At 37.7% G+C, this 17,589-nt stretch overlaps 1 pseudogene; it reads left to right on the forward strand.

The window, feature by feature from the left end:
- Window positions 1-17,589, forward strand: part of LOC132370199 (suppressor of SWI4 1 homolog) — a 135,511-nt pseudogene that overhangs the window by 78,507 nt on the left and 39,415 nt on the right.

Here is a 17,589-nt window from a genome sequence, read left to right on the forward strand (position 1 = left end):
CATATAAATAGACCTCCAAGACCACAGTAGATAATTGTTTCTCCTAAGCTCACGGAATAAGAGAAATATAAGTAAAATGAAAAAGCAGAGGAACCATTCCCAGTTAAAAGACCAACAGAATTCCCCTGGAAGAACAAACAATGAAAAAGACCTCTGCAGTCTAACAGACACCAATTTCAAAAAGGAGATAATGAAAATATTGAATGAATTATGAAAGGCTGTCAGCAGAACTGGAGAGTACTGTCAAAAGGAACTAGAAACTGTAAAGAGGAACCAAGAAAAATTAGAAAACCCATTTGCCAAGATGAAAACTGAACTAAAGGCAATGACTAGCAGAATAAATATCGCAGAACGAACAAGTGACCTGGAAGATAGAATGATGGACTTCACTCAATCAGGACAGCAGACAGAAAGGCAAATTAAAAAAAAAAAAAAAATGAAAGCAATATGAGAGACCTATGGGGTAATAAAAAGCATGCCAATCTACACATAATAGGGATTCCCAAAGGGGAAGAAAGAGAAAAGGGTATCAAAAATGCATTTGAAGAAATTATGGCTTAAAACTTCCCAAACCTAAAAAAGGAAACATATCAAGGTACAGGAAGCACAGAGGGTCCCAGACAATGTAAACCCAAACAGACCTACACCAAGAAACATTATAATAAAAATAGCAGAAGTTAAAGAGAGGATTCTAAAGGCAGCAAGAGAAAAAAGAGAAAGAGTTAATTAAAAGGGGACCCCCATATGGCTATCAGCTGATTTCTCTACAGAAACGTTGCAGGCCAGAATGGAGTGGCAAGATATATTCAAGTCCTGAAAGGGAAAAATCTTCAGCCTAGGATACTCTACCCAGCAAGATTATCATTTACAATAATATAAGGAGAGAGGAAGAATTTCTCAGACAAGCAAAAACTAAAAGAATACAGCAATACAAAACCTGTCCTAAAGGCAATAGTGAAGGGTCTTCTCTAAATAGAAAAGAAGAATATATAGGAAAGAGAAAATCACAATGGTAAAGCAAATCACCTAAATAAGGCAGTACAAATCTAATTTCTGTGAAAGTGATAACCACAATGAACAGCAAAAGAATGAACATGAAGATGTAAAAGAGGACGTCAAAATCATAAAATGTGGGGGAGGAGAATAACAAAATGTAGATTTTTTTTCATTTCCTAGAATGTGTATGAGCCTGTATGACTACCAGTCTAAGGCAAGTAGATATAGGATGGGGTTAACATACTTGAAAAACAGGATAACTACATATCAAAAACATACAATAGATTGACAAAAACCAAAAAGAAGAGGACATAACTGTAATACAAGAGAAAATCATCAAACCACAAAAGGAAAAACGAAAAGAAAAAGAAAGGGACAAAGAAGAAATATAAAATCAATCAATGGGAAAACAAGGTTAAAATGGCAATAAATACATATCTTTCATGAAACAGGAGGGAAGGGGGGCAGGGCACAACCTTTAAAAGAATGACATAGGACAAGACATAAACTGTTTAGAACCAAATAGGTCCAAGATGGTAGACGAGTCAACTTCCACTAGACCTTGAGCCTCAGTATACGCTCACTGTAACACATCAGCAAGCTAAATGACACACCCACAGGTGCCTTGACTGTTCCAAGTCTGACCATAAAGGTCAAAAAGTAGGTGGTGGCCCAGTTCCTGGAAATCCCCACCCCTTCCCCAAAATAGCTGGAATACTCTTCCCACTCATTAGCCTATGAAATTACCCACCCCTATAAAAATTAACAACCCCATACCCTGGTGCCGCTCTTGCCTTCTGAGATGGCCCACACTCTGTCTGTGGAGTGTGTTTCTCCCTAAATAATCTACTACTCACCTATCAAAGAAAAAAAAAATTACCTTAAATGTCGGTGGACTAAATGCTCCAATCAAAAGACACAGAGTGGCAGACTGGATTAAAAAACAAGAGCCTACAATATGCTGCCTACAAGAGACCCACTTTAGGGCAAAGGACACACATAGATTGAAAGTGAGGGGATGGAAAAAGATATTTCATGCAAATGAAAATGACAAGAAGGCAAGGGCTGCAATAGTCATGTCAGACAAAATAGACTTTAAAACAAAGGCCATAAAGATAAAGAAGGACACTATATAATGATAAAAGGATCAATATAAGAGGAGGATTTTACACTCATCAACATATATGCACCTAATGTAGGAGCTCCCAAATACGTAAAACCAATACTAACAGACAAAAAGGGAGAAATTGACAGGAATACAATAATAGTAGGAGACTTTAACACCCCACTCACATCAATGGACAGATCTTCTGGACAGAAAATCAGTAAGACAACAGAGATCCTCACAGAACAGTTAGACTTAATTGCTATTTTCAGAACATTACATCCAAAAAGGAAGAAAAAAAACAAAACCAGAATACACACTGTTTTCAAGTGCACATGGAACATTATCTAGGGTTGATCACATACGAGGGGGGCACAAAACAAGCCTCAACAAATTTAAGAGTACAGAAATTATCTCAAGCATCTTTTCTGACCACAGCGTGAAACTAGAAATCAACCACAGGAAAAGAAATGAGAAAAAAATGATTACATGGAGACTAAACAACATGCTTTTAAAAAACAAAGGGTCAACAAAGAAATCAAAGAGAAAATTAAAAAATACCTTGAGAGAAATGACAATGAAAACACAACCCTACAAAAATCTATGGGATGCAGCAAAAGCAGCTCTTAGAGGGAAGTTCATAATGATGCAGGCCTTCCTCAAAAAAAGAGAAAAATCTCAAACAACCTAACCTACCACTTAAAAAAATTATAAAAAGATGAACAAACAAAACCTAAAGTCAGCAGAAGGAAGGAAATAATAAAGATCAGAGAGGAAATAAATAAAGTAGAGATTTAAAAAATCAAAAAAAATCAATAAAATCAAGAGCTGGTTCTTTGACAGGGTAAACAAGATTGACAAACCTCTGGCCAGGCTCACCAAGAAGAGAGAACCCAAATAAACAAAATAGAAATGAAAAATGAGACATAAAAACTGATACTGCAGAAATACAAAAAAGCCATAAGGGAATACTATGCACAATTATATGCCAACAAATTTGGCAACATAGAAGAAATGGATAATTTTCTAGAAACATACAGCCCACCAAAGTTGAATCAAGAAGAAATAGATAATTTGAACAGACTGATCACTAAAGGTGAAATAGAAACTGTAATTTAAAAATGACCTACCAACAAAAGTCCAGGACCAGATGGCTTCACAGGCAAATTCTACCAAACATACAAAGAAGAACTTATACCAATCCTTCTCAAACTTTTCCAAAAACTGAAGAGGAGGGAATACTCCCGAAGACATTCTATGAAGCCACCATCACCCTGATACAAAACCAGGAAAAGACACCACCAGAAAAGAAAATTACAAGCCAATATCTTTGATGACTATAGATGCAAAAATTCTCAACAAAATATTAGCAAACCAAATCCAACAACACATAAAAAAGATCATACGCCATAACCATGTGGGATTCATCCCAAGTTCACAAGGATGGTTCAACATACACAAATCAATCAATGTGATACACCACATAAACAAAAGACAAAAACCACATGATCATCTCAATAGACACAGAGAAAAGCATTTGACAAAATTCAACATCCACTCATGATAAAAACTCTTACCAAAGTATAGAGGGAACATATCTCAACATAATAAAAGCCATTTATGACAAATCCACAGCCAACATAATACTCAACAGTGAAAAGCTTAAAAGCGTTCCTGCTAAAATCTGGAACAAGACAAGGATGCCCACTCTCATCACTTTTATTCAACATAGTATAGGAAGTCCTAGTGACAGCAATCAGACAAGAAGAAAAAAATAAAAGGTATCCAAATTGGAAGGGAAGATGTAACACTGTCATTATATGCAGATGACATGATACTCTATATAGAAAGCCCTAAAGACCCCACACAAAAACTACTAGAACTGATCAATGAATTCAGCAAGGTAGAAGGATACAAGATTAACACACAGAAATCAGTTGCATTTCTTTACACTAACAATGAAATATAAGAAAGGGATATGTAAAAAAAAAAACCTTTCAAAATCACACCCCCCCAAAATAAAATACTTAGGAATATTTTATTCCAAGGAGGTGAAAGACTTATACACTGAGAACTATAAAACATTAATAAAGGAAATTTACTAATGATTCAAAGAAATGGAAGGATATCCCATGCTCTTGGATTGGAAGAATTAATATTGTTAAAATGGCCATACTACCCAAAGCAATCTACAGATTTAATGTAATCCCTATCAAATTACCCATGACTTTTTTCACAGAACTAGAAGAGTCCTAAAATTTATATGGAACCACAGAAGACCCGGAATTGCCAAAGCAATTCTGAAGAAAAAGAACAAAGCAGGAGGCATAACCCTCCCAGGCTTCAGATAATATTACAAAGCTACAGTAATCAAAACAGCATGGTATTGGCACAAAAATAGACATATGGATCAACGGAACAGAATAGAGAGCCCAGAAATAAACTCACACACCTACGGTCAATTAATCTTTGCCAAAGGAGGCAAGAATATACAATGGGAAAGACAGTCTCTTCAACAAATGGTATTAGGAAAGATGGACAGCTGCATGTAAATCGATGAAGTTAGAACACACCCTCTCACCATACACAAAAATAAACTCAAAATGGCTTAAAGACTTAAACCTAAGACATGACACCAAAAAACTCCTAGAAGAGATCATAGGCAAAACATCCTCTGACATAAATTGTACCAATGTCTTCTTAGCTCAGTCTCCTAAGGCAATAGAAATAAAAACAAAAATAAACAAATGGGACCTAATCAAACTGACAAGCTTTTGTACAGCAAAGGAAACCATAAACAAACAAACAAAAAGACAACCTATGGAATGGGAGAAAATATTTGCAAATGATGCGACCAACAAGGGCTTAATTTCCAAAATATACAAATAGCTCATACAATTCAACAACGAAAAAACAAACAACCCAATGGAAGAAAGGGCAGAAAACCTAAATAGACACTTCTCCAAAGAAGAAATACAAATGGCCAACAGGCACATGAAAAGATGCTCAACATTGATAATTATTAGAGAAATGCAAGTCAAAACTACAATGAGGTACCACCTCGCACCTGTCAGAATGGCCATCACTAAAAACTCTACAAATAACAAATGCTGGATAGGATGTGGAGAAAAGGGAACCCTCCTACATTGTTGGTGGGAGTGTAAGTTGGTACAGCTACTTATGGTAAACATAATGGAGGTTCCTCAGAAAACTAAAAAAAGAATTACCATATTCCCCAGCAATCCCACTCCTGGGCATATATCCAGACAAAATTCTAATTCAAAAAGATATATGTACCCCTATGTTCACAGCAGCACTATTCACAACAGCCAAGACATGGAAACAACCTAAATGTCCATCAACAAATGAATGGATAAAGAAGATGTGGTACATATATACAATGGATATTACTCGGCCATAAAAAAGAACAAAATAATGCCATTTGCAGCAACATGGATGCAACTAGAGATTATCATACTAAGTGAAGTAAGCCAGAAAGAGGAAGACATACCATATGATATCACTTTTATGTGGAATCTAAAATATGACACGAATGAACCCATCTCCTAAACAGAAACAGACTCACAGACATAGAGAACAGACTTGTGATTGCCAAGGGAGAGGGGGTTGAGGGAGGGATGGAGTGGGAGGTCAGGGTTAGCAGATGTAAGCTTTTATATATGGAATGGATAAACAACAAGGTCCTACTGTATAGCACAGGTTAACTATATTCAGTATCCTATGATAAACCATAATGGAAAATTATAAAAAAAAGAATATATATATGTATAACTGAATCACTTTGCTGTACAGAAATTCACACACTGTAAATCAACTATACTTCAATTAAAAAAAAATATATATATATAAACGTTTTGTTATAAGCCTCTACGATTTGGGGTCATTTGCTACCTGTGGAATACATAGCCTAAGCTGACCAATACAAGAAAATTTTGAGACAGATTTACATTTTAGATGAGATTTGATGTGTAAGGTGTTTGCCACATAGGCCTAGAGTAGACGAAAGAAGAACTGGAATGCCAGGTACAGAGTGCAGAGTTGCAAATGTCTGGAGGCAGAAACACAGTGGTGATTTTGAGGAACTGCAAATACTTTGGCATGTCTGAAGTTGACACACACACACAAAACAGCTTTGAAAAATGGGCCAGGATTATATATCATGGTCAATTTTATATATTATGTTGTCTTCAGACTTTATCATATAGACCTTAAGAATTTTAAGCAGTGAGGGTAGTGAAAATGGTTTTGTCATTTAGAAAAAGATCGTGCTACCCCAGGATAGGTAATGGATTGGGATTTAGTGAGAGACTATTTGGGAAACACATATCAATTCAATATTAGGAAAACTTGTATCATGACAGTAGTGATGGAGATGAAAGATAAATTGTAGTGGCATTTAGGTGGTAGAACAATAAGACTTAATGAGCTATTAGAACCAAGAGGAACAAGTAGGGAAAAGAAATAGAGGAGAAGGAAGGTGATTATGTATGTTGAAGAACTCTAAAAGGTTGTATCCATCTTTACAAATGTAAGAAAATATTTCTACTACACTATTAAACAGGAAGCATGGGGGTAGGGCAGGGTAGAGTGAAATGTGAATTTCTTCTTTAGATGAGGCTATTTGATGGCAGATGGAGGGAATGTGTTGGCCGAGTGGCAGTGTATAACTGAGTCCAATTCATAGGTCTACAATTCCTTGTTCATATTGTTAGCAACTGAAAATTACTTTTTCACACTAGGCTGTGCCTCAAAACACAATGCAGGATGACAAACACTTTTACTAATTTAACCTCATTCAATTCACCCTCATTATCCAGTAAATAAGTTTCTCTACATGGCTGGAATCATGATAACCACCATCAGTGTAGTCTGCCTTGGATAACTGGGTTGTTTTAGGCATGTAGACAACTGGGTTGTTTTAGGCATGCAGCACCTTTGAATTAAATACTTTCATATATTACCCAATTCTTTCTTAAAAGAGAATTTGTGGCAGAAAATAATCAGGAGAAAGCTTAAATTGATGCTATAAACTTCTTCTCCCAATGTTTGTTACCAAAGACATTGCGTTAATGCTTATGGAGTATCCAAAGTTGTTTTGCTATTTATTATCAAATTTTGGAAGGGTCACCCACTTCTCTGGACCTCATACTTTAATCATCACGATCGTTGGTAGCAGAAAAATTTCAGTTCCTTTAGGTCAGGGTCTTTGTTTTGGACACTGAAGCATCACCAACAGCAGAATAGTACTTGACACTTAGTAGATGCTCAATGAATATGTGTTGAATGAAGGAATAAAACTATTATAAAAATATGAAGTATTTGGGTATACAATATTTGCATTGGAATTCATTGTTTGCATTTAAATGTAAGAAGATGGGACTATTTGGAAGACTTTAAGATATACCGTAAGGAGTGAGCATTTCCAAGGAAAGTTGATACATTATATTATTACATCTTTTTTTGTCATAAATTGGAATAACAGCAGAAATTTTCAAGAATGGAGGAGAAATCAGAGCTTCTGGCTGTGCTTTTACTGTATGTACTTTTAAACTACAGAGATTGAGATGAATTTATATCAGCCAACTGAAGGAAAAATGCTTTGTTGATAAATAAGGAGTAAGATACGGATTTATCTTTAACATGATGCATGCCTGAGAGGGGAGATATCCAAATGGTGGTTGCAGGCTGTTGGATGGAGTCTTTTATATTTACTAGTTAGAACCAAGAAAGGCTAAGAGAGCTCAAAAGCTATTTGACTTGATGTTTAACTTTGAAAAGGGAATTTACCAACAGAGAAATCACAGGAGAGATGAAGAGAGAGGTTAGGGTTAGTTGGGGTATGTAATGGAGGAGAAATGGGGAAAAAGGGAGAAGGTGCTTTTTTAAAGAAATGAACTAATAGTGTGATAAATTCAGGGGAAACTGGAGCAAGAACTGGGCAGCAAATAATATGGGGGACAATGAGTGTAAAGAACTGGGGTTTTCTCCTTCTAAGTGTCTAGAGAAAAATTCCTAACTTGGCAGTCACATACACTAGTCAGTTGCATCTATTCATATCTTCTCTCCTCCTGTAATCCTCTTTTGCTTTTCAAGCTCTACCCGATTCCACAGTTAAGACTGTTTCAATTTTCATTCCAACTACTACTTCTGTTCTCAGCAGATACTTTATTATTGCTCCCTTGGATGGAATCAACTTTTTTATCATCTCTTCTCTGAGCCAGATTTGGTGACTAGTTTCTGGGGTTGTTTTAATAGAACTCTTCTATCCCCATAGTTTTTTCTAATAAAACATACTTATACAAACTCAGGAATTAATTCAAAAAAGGACATTCTCATAATATGAATACACTTGGCCTTGTTTGTACCCTCATTCTTCAGCTAACACCTGGGAGAATTTGATCAGATTGGGTAGCCTTCCCTGTGTAGGCTACTGCCATGGCTTCTGGCACTTTGTATTTTTGTGTTCCTCTGGGTATAGATCAGATTCTCTACCTAATTATCTGAATGTGGTTTTTGCGGTTTAAACCGTCTGACGTGTTAGTTTAAGCTGTGGAGGTCATGTTACTCACATTATTCATCCCATGCACAAATAAAGCCTTTTTTCCCCTCTTGCCAAAGTCAAAATCAGGTCAAGTTGTGCGATATGAACAGGTGTGGAAAAAATCAAAATGTACATCTTCCTTCTTATTTTGGATTTAGAGGTTCTACTGCAGAGAGGCTATAAAAGTATATGAAGATTTATTTATGTGGAAGTATCTGACTCCTGCAATATGAACTTTGGGGATCTACTTCTTGTCGGCAACTAAAATATGAAAAAGTCAAACTGAAGTCACTCTGAGTTAACTTTGAAAGAGAAATGTATAAGAATAAGTACCTCAACCTCATAGGGTTATTTTGGGTGTTAAATGTAAGATGTATAGAACAAAATGGACTGTTCAACAAATGACAGTAAAACAAAAAACCCAACCATGAAGCTTGAAGATGTTTGTAGAATGAAGAGTTCTTTGGTGACAGAGGTAGATTCTGTAGATGTGAATCCCTGCTAAGTCAAACCTGGAATTCAGAATTTGGGTTTCCTGCTAAATGTTGACATTTTGGGGTATCTGCATATCTATTAGTGTGGATAAGCGTGCATTTTGTTTGTTTTTCTTATTCTGGCTTTGTTGTGGTTGTGGTTATTTTGTAGTTTTTTTTTTTTTTTTTCTGACCAAGAGCAGATATAAATAAATGTATGTATAAACAATAATAATGTGTATGTGTGTGTATATTTATATATATGGGGGGGTAGGACAGAGAATTATACACAAGACAGAAGAGAGTAGGAGGGTGGAAACACATACCTTGTTCCCCTTACCTGGACCCAGGAATAATTGTTCAGTACCTCCAAAAAGAAGAAAAAAGTCAGAAACTAAACAAATCAGTCTCATGAAGGACTTTGTGAGAACTGAAAGAAAAACAGTGCTGGTTTAGCACCCTGGGAAGCACCAGGAGTCACCACCCCAGGCAGAGCACTGCTTTTCTAGGCAATTAGCTAGGGTAGCTGACTCAACAGAACCCTGGCAGGAAACTGCAGCTACTCAAGGAGCACTGAAATGCCCGATGGGTACGGCAGATCTCCAATGGAGACCTGGCGGGACAACATAATACCCAGATGGCATAGATATATCCTGATCACATGTGCAATATCCCTTGGCGACTACAGGGAATATCTGAGAGCACAGTTATTGCAGAGTCTGGCACTTCGGGTGAGAAGATCAGGTCCAGAGCTGAACTAGAGCAATTTGTGTTGCCCTTCTAGCTATACAACCCCATGGAAAAACTTCAGTGACAAGGACTAAATTTCTGTTACTTGCTTTACCCAAAGGCCATCACTAAAAAAAGCATTACCAACAAGTGTCATGTTAGGCAGTCCCTACAAGAACACTGAATTCTGATATATCACTACAGGCACATCTGCATAAATGTACAGGTTCATATGGAACTAACATTTCACAGGAACTCCACAGCTTGAGAACTAGAAAGAGCCTTCAGGTAATTCAATCCAGGTGATTTTCACATATATTTGAGCTGTGGAACTTTTTATCAAAAATGCTTTTCTGTTCAACATACATTTACTGAGCACACATACGTGTGTAAATATAAACATGGATAAGATGGTGCTTATCTCAGAAATGTTTCTGTTTGCTAGAGGAATCTCTCTCTCCTCTTTTACACATGCACACCCCACATATTTACAAATATGAAGGAGTGATATAATGGGCAGAGGGGCAAGGGTGGGAAAGAATGGGGAACAAGTGGGAAAACAGGAGAAGAGAAGGTTTTATGGGAACAAATATTTCTTGACCTGGGGTTTGAGGAATGGGGAAAATTTTCCAAGGCAGAAATTGTTAAATAAGTCATTCACGGCATAAGGATAGATGAGCAAAGGCACTGGCTTAAAATATGAGAAACTGTGGGAAATTATTTGGGGTGCAACATTACAGACCTGAAGTCTGACTTTATTTTCAGGACAGTGTGGGTCTATTTTGAGAAGGATATTGATAATGAAAGCTGTGCTTTGAGGAAGCTGTCCCAGCATCTGAAGATGCCCTTCCCCTGGTAAGGGCGGGGGAGTAGGGGAAGGGACAGCGTGTGACTAGAGCCTCACCCAACTGCTCTCTCCCCACAACCCTGCAGTGACCCTTGAGGTGACTACAAAAACTAAAAGCCTCCACAGACAGGACTGAAAACCTTTTGATGAGTGTCTCTCCCACTTTTTTACAACTAAATAAACTGAGGATTGGAGTTCATGAATGATTTGCATAAGATCATATAATCATCAACTGCTGGGCATTTGGCTCCCCAATCCTCAGCTATAGATTTCGGATAGCTGAAAACTGCTTCAAGACATTTTTCTCCTGGTTCACTTCATCCCTTCATGATCTGATTTTCCTGGAAATAGTCTCAGTTTTCCATGAAAATACCAGTCCTGTAGGTCAGAGTTCATAGACAAGGAGACTGGCAGACTACTGGTTATTGCAGTGTCTATACATTCTTGACCATTATTATATTTATTGTCATTGTTATTATTTGTAGGGATGGAGGCTGTGTGTGTGTTTTCAGAATGATAAAGGGTCTTTGACATCTAATTCTTTGTAAGATCCAGAGGTTGCAAGTGTATAGTTGAGGATTTTAACAACTCCTTTTAGAATGAAGTATTTGGTAATATCCTATCTATACCCAAGGTAAGTGCAAAATTACACTATGATGTAGCTCTTTGTAAGTATGCTGAATTCTCTTAAAGATCAGATGGGCACTGCACACACCTACCTGAGAGATGATCCATGAAACAGCAACTTCTATAGTCCCTGGCAATGAAGTTACAGGATCCTGTCCTGATTTAGGTCAGAAATGTATGGGAGAAGCTGATACAATTGAAAAGAACTCTGATTTTGCTGGCTATTACTTTAGCCTCGGAGGGGAGAAAAAGGTTTTTCCTTGATCCTGCTAGGGTCCATGGCTGGGTGTGAAAATAAACTGACAGACTACCATAAGAAAATAAACTGACAGACTACCATAAGAAAAGCATACATGTTTATTTAAATAAGTTTTATGTGACAAGGATCCTTTATAAGGAAATGAAGAACCAAAAAACAGACTTTGTATTTTTGTGCTACGTTTGATGAGGAGTGGATAGTCATGGAAGAATATGATAGGTTAAGGAGTATGAGGTCATTGTAATAAACTGGGGGAACCTTAGAAAGATCTATTTGTTAGCATTCTTCTTTTATGTCCCTACTCCCTTCCTCTGGGTATAGGGAGGGTCCCTCTCACATGAGGATTTTATGATCCATTTCAGAGAAACAGGGTAAGGGGGGGATAGGAGATCAAAGAGACCTTTCTGCTTCTAACATTTCCCCAAACTCCTTCAGCTTAAGACATTCAATATGCCAAGCTGCCCTATTTTGGGGTTGTATGTCCTGAGCCCCAACTGCCTCTTCATTCTTTGAGTCTCCTCCCTCTGTGTTGCCCAGATGGGACTATTGCTATAACTCCTAGGGAGTGTTCTGATGCTTAATCGGGAAGGCAGTGGAAGTATTCTTTACACCATGGACATATTAAAGGGCTTACTGGATGGATTGAATTTAACAGTGGTTAATAGCTGGATAGGAAAAAAGTCTCAGTAGGTTCACTGTAATTAAATGCATTAGGAAAAACTGTAAACTAGGTATCCACTTGGTGCATGGCTAAGGGATGCAAGTGGTTATTAGATCATCCTTAATTTCCATCCCTCACGGAGATCCTAAGAGTCTACCTTGGGCTTTTAGTGAGTCACTATTAGCTCTTCAACTCTCCTGTCCTTTACCCTGCTATGCCTGCTCCCCCAACCCAGAAACCTACTTAAGTCGACTTTTCAACATAAGTTTCCCTCCTGGCTAGCAGACGTATTTAGACAATTAAATGAAACCTACCCCTGCAAAAGTATCCTCTAAGGAAGATACTGACAATTTGAAAGTAGAGTTGTAGTAATTAAGACCGTTTTAAGACCCGAAGGAATAATTCCTAAAGGGCACTTTGGGTACTGCGGAAGAGGGAGGCAGGGGTTCTGAGGGGACTTCATGGCATGCCTCATCCCGCACGTAGCTACCTTCCTGTCTAGAAGGTTAACTGTACAGCGGAGAATGAGACTGAGCCATGATTTCTTTTCCGTGCGGTGCCTCGTTACATACTTTTCTCTTAGGCTGAGTCTTCAATTTTACGCAGAGCCAGGTGTTTTCGAGAGGGTTGAAGTAACAAATCAACCCATTTGAGCTTTTGAAAATACTAATTTGCCTTCGGATATCTTTAATCCGGCTGTATATATTCCCCCTTTCACAGCATTTCTGAATTTAAGCACTATCCAAAACAACATGTGGCAGTTTCTCTAATTACTTATGATTAACAAAAAAAGCCAAGTCGGCCCCTCAAGGCATCGACACTTTGCCATTTTCCTGGAGAAATGGATACTGCAGAGCGAAAAGCAGCTTGAAAATGAAAGCGTGGCACAACACAGGACAGCAGTGCAGGATTGCATTTCTTTCCTGCACTGTATTTCAGAGATGTTTCACACAACAGGAAAAGGGGGAACAAAGAGCAGATAGAATGAGTTATACAGCCACTGAAAACAATGGGCAAAGACATTTCTGGGCGGTAAAAACCTCACCAAAATTGTCAGTCACTGAGTCGGTGGCAGAGTGAATGAGAGAATAGATGAAGAGCAGAAATAAAAATAGAGCTGTTTTGATATGGACCCTAGAAAATGACAGAAACATGGTTGAAAAAATTGACAAGGGTGTGTCAACTGTTAGAAGTACCATGTGGAGTTTCTCCTTAACAAAAAACCATAGTAGAGAAACACATTCATTTTGAAAAGCTATGGTAATATTTTTCCAGGTCTTTCCTTAAGAAGTGATGTGTAATTTGTTTTCCCCTCAATGAGTAATTTATTCTTACTGAATTCGGGGAAAAATATTTCTCCTACTTGGTGGAAATAACTTTATCCTATTTGTCTATCAAAAGCTGAAGGCACAGACGTGAATGCCAAAAATCAGCCTGGCAGCTGACCCAGAGCAAAAGGTAGCAAAAGGCTTAAAGTGGATAATTAGCCATTTTATAATTCCTGGAATAAGGACTCTTGGTATATTTTACTGTATATTTTTTCCAAGTTCAGCAAGGTTGCTCCTGTAATTCTAGAAATGATCTCTATTGACCAGCAAGTCTTTCCCCTTACCTTTGAATAGACCTGGTTTCTTTAACAATCGCCACACTCCCCAATCACTTAGTAAAATTCTATTCTTGCATCTACAAAGGACCACACTCCATCTTCAAGGTGCATAAGGGTTTAATGGGGTACCCAGGGGAAGAAATACCCCGTGAAACTCTGTTCTCTAAAATATTATTTATTTGCCTTGCAAATACTTTCACGGTCATCATAAGTGATGCGCTGTCATAAACTCGTCAAAGACGAGAATCTTTGACCATGTTTAGCGACATTTCATAGGATTAAAGGAAACAAAGATTAGAGAGAGAGTTCTCATAGCAGAGCCTCATAAATGATAAGGATAAATAGACATGCCATCAGTAGCAGCTATAGAGGATGTTGAGCATTGTATGACTTAGGCACAGTAATGGCTTCCTTGCTTTTGTGCAATGTTTATATCCTTTTTTGGAACAGGGGGGTTGAGCCCCCAAAGTGAAATAAACGTGGCACAAGAAATGGTGTGGATTAAAATCTGACAAGTATCAAAGAATGCTGATTGAGGTGGAGAAGAGGAGCCTAAGGCAAAGTGTAAATATTGCTGAGAACTTTAAGTCCAAACAAATTAAACTTAATCATTCTTAAGTTACAAAGTGAAGGAGACAGAACATCTCAGATCTGAAAGAAACTGATTAAAGTAGCACTTAAAGTTAACTTTGAGTAAGGGCAAGTGTAAAGATTAAATTTTTTCTGCAAACAGAGTATACTCTGCAATAAGGAAGTGACCAATCCGAGCATGGATACCTTGAGACAAGTATGGAATAGGGCCACTGTCCATTCTGGTGTGGGATACGGCAGAAGATCACACTTGGAAGAAGAGGATCTCAATGGAGACCAGAAGTTTTCCTTTCACCATCCTGAACGCGAGACTATTACCTGGGCCGTATTGAATTGTGTTTGTGGCACGTTCAAATATAGAACTAACTGTAGAATTAGTTTCTTTTATTGAGTCAGTTGAGCAGTTTTTAAAAATCCCTTGCAGGCTTCAGAAAGCCCTAAATTAAAGAATTCATTATGGTACTAGTGTACCTAATACGAATAATGTTACCTAACATTTATTTTGCACTTATTTGGCATCACTTCAGGCACCCTGCAATCGTCAACTTTTACTCCTCACAAAAACCTTTTTGGGGTATGATTAGCCTTGTTTTAAAGATGGGAAAACTGAGATACAAAGAATGTAAGAAATTTTGCTCAGATCACATAGTTCGCAAGTAGCAGAGAGAGAATTTGAGCGCCTGCAGTGGCTGCTAGATTTTACTGTCGGAACCTCTACGCTGTAGTGCCTCAAGGTGTGTAGTGATCTGATGGGTTTTCCCTTTTATTCTCACTCTTTTTAATTCTTTCTTTCTCCCTTTCTTATTGCTCCCTTAGTATACTTAACTCCTTTTCAGAAATCTGCTGGTTTTGAAAAGCATTATGACTAGAAAGAGCTGGGCTGGTACACATGTCATTCTCTTCAAGCCAAGATCTTCTCTCATGACTGGTTAAGAACACTTTTCTCTAAAATGTGATAAATGTACCAGGTGGGATAAATGACATGATTTTAGTGGCAATGGAGTCATTTTTAAATTTAGTTTCGTATTTATCTTAATGTGTATTAGAAACGTACAACCAGCACATACATACCTTTTGAATTCACTGACACTATTACCGAAGATGAGACATTATAGTATTAGACGTAAACAAAGAAAAATGCTTAAGTAATATTTGTACCAATGGTGCAGAGACATTGCAAAATAAGTGTAGGTGTTACAAGAGATGACTAAAAAGTAGAAAAGGCCCAACTTAACCTTTGGTCCCATGCTTATTCCAGCGGTGCTCTTCCTCTGTGCTTGTGTTCCTCCTTCATGACCAGGACCACTTACCTTTAGGCATCTCTTGTCCTGACTCTCTGCTGGCTGTCAAACAACTCCCACAGAGGTGCTAAGGGCTAAGCACTGCTGTCTAAAAGCATCTGTCTTTATACCTCACATTCTTGCAAAAAGGATTTAGAGTAGCTTAAGATAAAAACCGAAAATACAAGACAGAAACAGCTAAAGACCACACACACACACACACACACACACACACACACACACACACACACAAGTACGTGTCAAACTACCATTGGTTAATTTTCCAGATTCTGTTCATGACCCCTTCTCCTTATACTTTAAGCCTACGCTCTTAGAACTCCATGATTTTGCTATTCCTCTTGCCAGGAATTTCCTTGTCCACCTACTAAGAATTAAATTTTAGATTTCTTCTCAAATCTTGCTTCCTCTGGTTCCCTCGGCCAAGATTAAATTCTCCTTCCTCCATGCTCACATACCTTTCTACCTATAGCCATCATAAAAATAAACACACTGCACTGCAATAATCTGTGTGTGTCCCTTCCTCCCCTGTGAGGATCCTGAAAGCAAAGACATGCTCTATTCACCTTAGGAGCTTCTGCAGTCTGCCACATTGGGGGAATTAGTGATAATAACTAATTTATTGTACAAAATTTTTAATATATTAACTTACTCAATATTTCCAGTGACCTCAAAATGTATGTTCCAGTATAATCCCCATGTTATAATGAGGCACTGTGATTATCTAAATTGCTTAAGTTTGAGACGTAAGAAAATGGCACAGTTTAGATTTTTAAATCTAAACAAACACTAGGGTCAACTTGCTTAATTCTACTTTGACCCTCAATGACTATAATGACAGAATTGTTAAAGAGTCCTGTAATAACATTTAAAGAAGTGACTCATAGTTAAAAAACTTAATATACAATAAAAAGTGACCATGATATTTGAGGGGCCATGAGCCTATTTCCCAAGCCAGGGAGTAAAATGAAGATGTTTCTCTTTGAAGACTGGCCCAGAAACTGGTCACTGCCATTTACCTTTCAGTAGATGGGTGACAGAATAGATCTTCTTTGGAACTTTAAACCTCTTCCTACCCCATCCCCACTTTAGGGCCATGATTTCCATTGAACATCAAAGACTGGAGAGAACTGCAAAGGAGGTATTCAGAAGAGCTGAGAAAATTATGCCATGAAATTAGAGAGGTGAGCAGGAATTGAAACAAGCTGTACAAATAGAGCAGTAAGGAACTGTATTTTCAGGGGGAAATGAAGAACGGAGACTGTAATGAGAGTGGAGAAAGGACCCTAAGTTCTTAATAGAAAATGAGGATATACCAGTCAGGACATTATAGGTTATATGCTAGTAGCAAACAGCCCCCATATCTCGGTATCCTAATAAAAGTTTATTTCTCTCTCCTGTCCAAAGTAGGTGGACAGGGTATTCTACTCATTATGGTCACTCAGGATTCAGGCCAACAGAAAGGCCTAATATCAAAGGGGGCAGGGAATTTGGGGGAGTGGAATCATATCAATTGCCCAGGAGGTGGATGGCAAGAAACATTTGGTGAATAGCACTAATTACTACTCCAGGAGTTAATGATAGTATCTAGTCCCTAGGATTTCTGTGTGTATTTAATGAGATCATGCTTAGAAAGTACCAGTCACATAGCAAGAGTTAGCTATTAATGACAGTAATAAGCAGACCTATTTTCTCACAAGTTTTTTTTTTTTCCCTAAAGAGGAAAAATATAATAGAACACATTATACACAGCATGTCAAATTGGCACTCAGGCTGATCAAATTTAATTTGTGATTGGAAGTATTATCCCTAGGCCTTTTAACACAATTATAAAT

Source organism: Balaenoptera ricei, chromosome 8 (assembly GCF_028023285.1).
Source record: "Balaenoptera ricei isolate mBalRic1 chromosome 8, mBalRic1.hap2, whole genome shotgun sequence".
NCBI lineage: Eukaryota > Metazoa > Chordata > Mammalia > Artiodactyla > Balaenopteridae > Balaenoptera > Balaenoptera ricei.